Source organism: Pseudonaja textilis, chromosome 1, assembly GCF_049901715.1.
Source record: "Pseudonaja textilis isolate UNSWEBS1 chromosome 1, rPseTex1.2, whole genome shotgun sequence".
NCBI lineage: Eukaryota > Metazoa > Chordata > Lepidosauria > Squamata > Elapidae > Pseudonaja > Pseudonaja textilis.
Window position 1 is genome coordinate 18,480,621 of NC_141990.1, and position 9,348 is coordinate 18,489,968.

A 9,348-nucleotide genomic window follows, 5' to 3' on the forward strand; every position below is an offset into this window, starting at 1 on the left:
CAAAATATGATCCTTGTCTACTTCAGGGAAGATCTGGGAAGTGCAAAATGGATGATAAAAGTCTAGGGTTGTCTTCCCCTGGGAGAAAAGGTGGTCAAGTGTGTAATCCCATCAATGCATGCTTGTTACCATTTTGGCATCAATGTGGTTTAAGGGAGACATCACTGATTGCTGGAGACCTAGGAAATGAGGCTCTGAATCATCTTTCTCTCTAATTGTGCTCCTTTAAGAGGCAGCGGCTTTTAAGAAGAATGCTTTCTTGGCCCTTTTCACTGAGAAGCTTTTAGCTGAAGATGCCGGAGATTGAACCAGTGACTTGCAGACAAGGCAGGCGTTCTTCAAAGCCCCTGTATAAAAGAATTAAAAAAGAGATCTAGTTTGATGTTTCATAGAACTTGTATGTTTTAATGTATCTTTGCCAGCGTTTGAGTTCCAAGATGGTTGACTGTTTTAATGCATATTTGTTACAGTCAGGAGAAAGTGGGATAAGAAGTAAATTTGCTAAGTCTGGAGTAGCAGGTGCCCACCCCTACTTTGCAGGTACTACGGAAAATTTAAATGGTAGCTCCAAACCACCAGGGAGTTTATGAGATTACATCTGTTCACTGTTACCAAGAGCTGTCAGGCCTGTCAAATTCTAGACATGCTCCAAAACCCTGAAAAGTAAAGCACTGATGTAAATCCTTCATCGCTTTTAGCTGCAATACTGGAGAACACCACGTTCTAACATGGAATTTTAATGAAATCCAATCCTTACTGAAAGCCATTAACAAGTACAGTTGTCTAGACGAAGCCACTAGTGTCATTAGAGTACCAAGGAACAGGAGAAACACCGATTCTTAATCTAGAGATTCTATCTAGACCAAGAAGACAGCAGAAAGTACAACTTCAGCAACAGAGTGGTCAATGCCTGGAATGCACTACCTGACTCTGTTGTTACATCCTCTAACCCCCACTCCTTTAACCTCAAACTATCCACTATTGACCTCTTTCCATTCCTAAGAGGTCTGTAAGGGGCGTGCATAAGTGCATCATCATGCCTACCGACCCTGTCCTATTGTCCCCATTTATTCGTACCTATTTCCTGTATTCTCATGTTTATACTTATACCTATTATCTTGTAAGTGATTAACAAGTAAAATAAATAAATAAATAAATAGAGGCAGGAAGAGGTGGAGCTTCTGACTCAAACCAAATGAGCCATTGCCAGGCAAACCGGGTTAACAAGTAGGCTAATTCCTTGATTCTTTTCCTATGAACAGGTTTGTAAGTAAGCCTTCAGAGTTGAAGCTACTCCTGGTATCAAGTGTGTTTATTGTATATTTGCTTTTTATGACTTGTTTCACATCTCTAAGGGCAGTCGGTATGTTCAGACGAGAAGAATTATCTGATGTTTCCTTGGGATTAATCTTGACCTTCCTGCTTTTCATTGGCACATTTTATCTATAGTCTTTGAATATTGTTCTAAAGTTCTTAGAAACGTGCTTCCATAATAACAGGGTAACATAGAATAAAAAAATCAGAAAATGGGACAAAAATGGGCAATTAAATGGCCTAACGGGTATTTCTATATACAGATGAGTGGCAGCTCTGAGATAAATTGGGAGCAGTGATAAAAAATGTAGACCATTCTGTAGAGACAGCCCTCTTCGTGTTATTTGAACAGTTCAAATAAGTTATTTGTTATTCAGTTATTTGTGAATACTAAAAGCATCAAGAGATTTTTCTAGAGTATATTTCCAAATGACATTGTGCACACCATCCATAGCTGATATAGGTAAGATTTCTGTAGGATTTTGTAAAGAGTGAGGAAAAATGGCCCTGATAGAGATATGCAGGGATTGTTGCCTAGATAAAAAGATCTGAAGCATTTTTTTCCCAGAACACCCAGATAACATTCAGAAGCAGCTCAGAACTTCCTACTTCACTGAACTATAAAAAGGTGGAGGAAATACAACATCATACAGGCTTGCAAAACTCCAATAGCCAATCTCAATAAAAGTAGTTTTAGCTTTCTTGTGGAGTTAATTTTCTAATTCAGTCCATCCAGATTAGTGGGGCAGACAGATTTGCATCCCTGTTAAGGGATTCTGATTGAATACAGGTATTTTATTTTCCTACTTATATATTGCCTTCTACAGAAGTATTTGAAAGATAACTAGCAATGAGAAGCATCTAGAAATATATCAATAAAAGAATAACAATCAACAGAAACAGTATTAACACAGCAAGCATTGCTACAAGACACAACATTGGGCCCTAGGAATAACAGAGTTGGAAGGGACCTTGGAGGTCTTTTAATCCAACCCCCCTGCTCAGGTGGGAAATTTATGCCATTTCAGTCAAGTGGTTGTCCAATCTCTTCTTAAAAGCCTCCAGTGTTGGAGCACCCATAATTCCTGGAGGCAACATGTTCCACTGATTAATTGTTCTGTCAGGAAATTTCACTTTAGTTCAAAGTTGCTTCTCTCCTTGAATACATGAAAAAACACATAGCCCACTACTAACCTGTCATAGAGATTGCTATCATGTATCCTCCTTGAATAAAGGCACTTCTCTTCCTAGGAGTGAAATCTAAATTTTGCATCTTCATTGGGGGTGGGGGTGGGATGAAAAAGTTCTCTTTCATACAGATAGGCTTCTAATTCCAGATCTTAAATCAGATTGGCACTATGTGTTTTACCTCAAGGGACAGAGCTGACTCACACAACTCATGTCTCATATAGTGCTCACCTCTCATGAATGTCATAAGAAGTCTTAATTGCTTTATTTCAGATGTTTGCTTTGTTGTGCTTACAGTAAGCTGATGGTAGTATTTTCCATCCAGACCTCAGTATACTGTAGCTCCTACTATTTGGCACAATGGCATCTCAGAATTTCCTGCCACGTTTCTAGCTTTATTATATCCATGGGTATTAATTAATCTTAGAGCTTAGGACTAGCAAGGTTTTCAGACTTCTATATGGCTTCTGTGTATAAATTTATTCCCTTCAAGGTCATCTTCAGATACTCTTCTTCAAGTAACTTTATCCTTTTAATATGGTAAATTATGACTTTCACTTCTTGAAACCTTTTTGCTTTGAACACATGAAAAAAATAGCTAGGATGAAAAAGTTCATGGGTTATTCATCCCCTGTCATTATGGCCAACTATTTTAATGAACATGGAAGTGGATTAAGTTTCCTGGCCAGTAAACATGAAGGTAAGTGCTGAAGTGCCCACTAATGACAACTCTGATAGATCTGTATTTAGTGTTTGTACTCTAAGTATTAAATATCATAGATATGTTTTAAGAAACATCTTCCTATTGCAAAACAACAGTAGTGGTCATATTTAACTAATATATGCATTTTTTCTGACCGCAGATTAATACTTTGCTCTGTTGTCTGGGTTATAATGCTGTTTTCCCTATTTGCTGATTGGTTTAACTGAACTGTGGATTGCATTGATTTTTGTGGGTGAGATGCCTTATATGGGTAAAACTGTTTGGAGACTTGCAATCATAATAAGTAGCTACAGCATGTAGATCTCAGAGGAGGAACGTATTTTCTACTGTTATCACATTTTCTTAAAAAAAATCTTTCCTTCCTTCCTTCCTTCCTTCCTTCCTTCCTTCCTTCCTCCTCCCTCTATGTTTTATATGGGCTCCTATTCAGTAGGCCTACCATATTTTGGACTGCACAAATCCTGATGCCCACTAGATGGCAGAAAGGAGACAAATAGTAATCTATGCTGCCATGTAGTGAGCATCTAGATTTTTGCAGCATATATCTGTTACCCCCTACATTCAGATATCTTTACTGTTAAATGCTGAAATCTGAGATTGAGACAAAATCCAGTGGTTTCAGATCCTTATAGCTTTATTTTATTCTAGTTCACCAGAATTAAATAGTGGTGACAAACTCACATATGAAGTAAAGCAGAAGTAATTGCCACTCTTCTCTCATAGCATTATTATTCCTCTATTACACGGACTAATACAGTTCTCTCAAATGAGATCTGAACTAAATATCGAAATTCATTATACTAGCAGACTTATAAACTCTTTTTCAGCAATATAGTTTCAATTTAGTTCTCTTTCTTTTTTTTAATTTAACAAAGTTTTATTTAGGTTTTCACACATGCAAAATACAAGTAAAACATCTTTTTGAAAATAGCATGGTCCCGGGTTGAACTTCTTTATACAGACACAAAACTCAATTTCATGCTCCTTTTTGTATTCTATCCCATATCTTATACTACTTTACATTTTCTATATAGTTTTTCCCCCTCTTTTAATTTTCTCAATTTTATTTTGATTATCTCATCTCAATTCAAATCATTATATTTATACTTTTGTCTGTTTCTGTTTCAATTTCATATTATCTTTTCTCATTAAACAAATTTTCTCCTGTAGTTACTAATTGGAGTATGACACCTTTATATCTTTTAATTACATCCATTCAACTCTTACTTAAACTTCAATATATACCTTAAGTTTATGACCTTCAATATACTACATAATACATAACTTCCAATCAAATTCTGCTTGGTACATTCTTATAATACACACTATATTCTTTAAAAAAAGAAAGAAAGATTGTAAATATATGTAATTATAAACCCTCATTCCATTCCATTCCAATTCAGTTCTATCATTAATAATCATTAAAATCTTAACATCTTTAACACTTCTATTCAATTAAATATCATACTTCCTTAAAAACACATATAATCTCCATAATTTTTTCCTTATTTCTCTTCACATATGTTTTATAAATTATTAAATATACCTTTTGTTACATTTATTTATTGACAAGTATTCCACTGAATTACGATAGCTATTTTATCAGACATTTTAATCATACATTGTTTCATATTTTCTAAAATTATTTCTACTTCTAATATAACCATACTATCTTATGTACCTTTGCAGAATCCCTTTTTCCATTAAGTTTTCACCCATTATCTCTAAATAGGCCCTGTTTCTCTATATTTTGCTTCTGTCCTTTATAACTTCTTTTCCTTTCTTTCTTCCCTCTCATCTTCTCCCTCCCCTTTTTTACCCCCTTGTCTCTCTAGTTCTAATTCTTTCTTCTGCATTTCCCTCTTCTGTTGCTTTCTGATTTTATACTTATTTTTCACTCTATTTTTTTTGGGGGGGGGGGAGTTGTTTTTCCCAATCTTAAACTTTCCATTCTCTTTCCCCCCTTTCCTTTTTTCCCCCGATCTAAGATTACTTGTTCATTAAAGATGGCTTCTTCTTTGTCGCAATCTTCTTGTTCTGCAGGCATTTCCTGTTGTTTCTCATAATTCCAAATCTCCATTTCTAAAAACTGAAATATGAAGCCAAAAGAACCTCTCCCTTCTTGCGCATCTTCTTTGTACTTTTTAAGTTCCATTTTCAGTTCTTCTAAAAGTGGAGCCATTTTAAACCGTTTTAAACAACCACCCAATTGATTTTAGTCATTCAAAACAATAACCAAGAATCCAGAAATCATCAAATAATCCGGATAGTCCCGAGTTATATCTTCTTATTTCTTTTTCGACTTTCTCTTCCTGGGGTTTTTGTTGCGATATTTCAGTGAGAATGTATCTTTTGGAAGTCTTGTTGAGATTTTGCTGTAAGTTCTTTTTTAATTCCAGGCAGTCTCCTCCCTTCCAGATCCTACCCTTTTATTCTTTTTCTCTCCTTTCCTGTTTTTAAAAGCTTTTAATTATCCAGAAATCTTTATTATCCCTTTGACTTTTTATTTTCAGCATTAAATGCCTATTGATGTCAAAGTGGATTTTTTTCCAATTTCTTGCTTAAGTCTCTTAGCTGTCAGTATAGGAAAAGGAGAAAACCAAATCTTTTCTCTTTTCTCTCTCCTTCGCAGCTTAAAAATCTTAGGGAACAATGTTATTGTTTTTTAACAGTTTCAATTCCAGGGTACCTTATTTGTTGCTTTTGCTGTTTGACCCGGTCAACCAAAACTTTCTCTTCTTATCTTCCTCCTACACATTCTTTTCTGGTCGAGTTCTTTTTTGTGGTGGCCATTTCTGACCACCACTGCTACTGCCTTTGGGAAAGGGAGTAATGGCCAGCTGGGGAGGAGAGATGTGGCTCTCCTCAACCCTGCTGGCAGTCTCCCCCCTCTTCACCACCTCTATGGGGTGGCTTAGCCCTGAAACCAGCCGGCTCAGGGTGCTCCAGCGTCGAGCACAGATCGAAGCCTCGCAGAGACGAGGCTTCGGTCTGTTGCTGAAGAAGCTCAAACTGAAAGTTCAAATTTAGTTCTCTTTCTTTGTTTGGTTTGTCATTTTGGTACTTTTAAAAAAATCTATTTTTAGTTGCTCTGTCAAGTGCTAAAGCAGCTAGTTTTGGACAGGAGGCCTTTCCCCTCTACTGAATTGAAATGTTTTCCATCCATTCCTTCAACCAGCAAAAAAAAAGCTACCTATTTCACTTGACATTTTGCTACTCTCATTGCTGATTCCCATTCAATCTCTTTTGCCGCTGTTTCCAGAAACTGACAGTTACCTGAGTTCCCTCCAATGTAATGGATGTCAAATTTTAGCAGCTTTTATACACCATGGGACTGCCTTAGAATGGAAGCAGAATAGGGATGAAAGTGCTTTTTTAATGGCTCTTCCTCACAGCCAAGTTAAAATGCTACCCACCAGTTGCTGGCAGAAAAATATAATGGAAAAAAATGGACTACGTGACCTACCAAGCCTTATCGTACCACAGGCACAATGGTGGTATGTCAGAGTTTGCAGCAATCCAACCAGCACACAAGTAAATAATTCAGCATGATTCAGTTATAGAAAAAACTTCTTTAAATATAATAATATACAGTATGATGCATGTATACAATACCCATGCAGCAGAAGTCAGAACCAGAACTCAGAATCCAGAAGTCATAATCACAGAAGCTACATTCACAGAAGCAAATTAACTCTCATATATAGAGCTAAGCGATGCCCAGGCTCTGAGCTGCCTGGCATGTTTCACAACAGGTGCCACTTCTTAGTCACTAACAGTTCCCATTGGCTGACTTGTTGTTATGGCTATCCCAGCTCATAATTTCTTATATACTGACATGCTAAAGGATTCTTGTTCTTATTGACTGAGTGTAGGGTGCAAGCAAAAAAAAATCAATTGCCAATATCCACCAATCATTTTCCTTAAGCCCAAGCTAGGACTGGGGCCAGGGCTCAAGTTGGGGATGAGGGGTATTGGCTGGTGGCTAAACCATCAAGCTTGGTCTGTTAAAATTGACTCTGGCTTTCTTGAGTATTTTATTTGCTCACATTCAAAATTTGAACTCTTCTTGGATAGTTTTCAGAAAAAGCTTCGATTCTGCTGCCACTGCTTGTTAGCTACTATTCAAAACTGATCCTGGTCTGTGAGCCAGGGGCCATTTAGAGAACTAGTAGTTATACAAGGATAGCTCGGATTAAAAGAAGCAAAGTCTCCTACTGTGCAAAGCAGGATGGTCCTGGAAACCAGGAATTAGTGTGCCCTCAACTATAGAAAGCGAGGCAGGTGACCTTGATGAAAAGAAGAACTATTATCTAGAAACAGGTGCTGAAATATCCTGTTGGAAGAAATATCCATCTTGTTCAGTTCCAAGCTGGGAAAAAGACACTGGAAACATAGAGGCTGTTTGGAAAGATGGTTTAATGGTGAAGCAGAAATACATGGGTGGTTCTAGGCAGCTGACCACATGGAGTTGATTGTGGGTGGCTTTTATACCTTCTCTTGGGCTTTGAACTTGAGCTTCCTGTTCCTGTGCAAGAACATGTATTCTATTGGCTGTTGTCAGACTCCCATGGGGCCATGTACAAATCCCAGGAGTTTGTCTGAGCTAAGTTTAGTTGAAGTTTGCTGAGTGATACAATGTCCTTAGGAGATTGCAATGCAGTGAGCTCTGTGTCTTCTGCTAAACGGTTCTATTATGTCTTGAAGGGCCATGTCTTAATCCCATTACCCTCGGGCTGAAGGTCTTTTGTCTTGTAGATAGGCTGGCCCAGTCCTGCTGAGTCTGCTTTCAAAGAGCATGTTTCTCCTTGATTGCTTATTGTACCCTATTACTATTATTAAGTGTTGTATCTTATGATTCTTGATGAATAGTATCTTTTATTTTATGTACACCAAGACCATTTGCCCCAAGACAAATTCCTTGTGTGTCCAATCACACTTGGCCAATAAAGAATTATATTCTATTCTTCTTTAGGGAAATATAATATTCTGCCTTTTTTAATATTTCCCAAAATATTTCATTCTTCTAGGAGAGGGATGGGTGCTAACTTTGTACAATTCCAAAGGTGCTTTTTCAGGAGGCAATTGAACTTTCTTGTTTTTTTCTTTTGAAGACATTTCATGGATGAGAAGCAAAATGTATACAAAAGAAAAAACAAGAAAGTCCAGTTGCTTCCTGAAAAAGCATCTTTTTTTAAAGAATAGAATAGAATTCTTTATTGGCCAAGTGTGATTGGACACACAAGGAATTTGTCTTGGTGCAAATACTCTCAGTTTACATAAAAGAAGAGATGCATTCGTCAAGAGTTGAGAATCGTAAGGTGAAAAAGCATCTTTAGGACAACCATGACCTGAAATGACTGAGATGACTGAGAATCTCTACAAAAGTGCTGAAATACTTTTTAAGCCCCAAGAAACAAGGTAATATTCAGAAATGGCTCAGGCAGACATCTCCCTAGTGTACTGGTGTATAAGATGGGTGAGTATGTATAGAATAATTAAATTTGCAAGATATTGAGATTTGAAATATAGCCAATCTCAGCAAAAGTAGTTTTAGCCTTCCTGTGAAGTTGGTCTGGTCTACTTAATAGAGGTACTACTTTACAATACAATACTAGCCACTACCAGTTTGGTCAAATGGTTAAGGTACCAAGCTAGAAAGAAAGTGATTGCGAGTTCTAGTCCCACCTTAGCCATGAAAGCCAGCTGGGTGATTTAGGCCAACTCACCTCAAAGGGTTGTTGTAGGGAAAATAAGAGAAGAAAGATATGTTATACAAATAGACCTAGTCCTTCAGTGAAAAGGCAGTTGCTATTTATCACTTCAGTATCATATCTTCAGTATCAGTTAACTGAGTTGGAAGGGACTTTAAAGGTCTTCTAGTCCAGAGGTCTCCAACCTTGGCAACTTGAGACCCCTGTTCTAGTCCAACCACCTGCTCAGGCAGGAGACCCTCTCCCCTTCCAAACAAAGGCTATCCAATCTCTTCTTGAAAATCTCCAGTGATGGAGCACCCACAACTTCTGGAAGCAAATTAATTGTTAGAATTTTAATGTGCTGCATTACAAGGATTAATTTTTTCCTTCATCTAAGAGACTGCAAAATACGAGACACGAATTTTA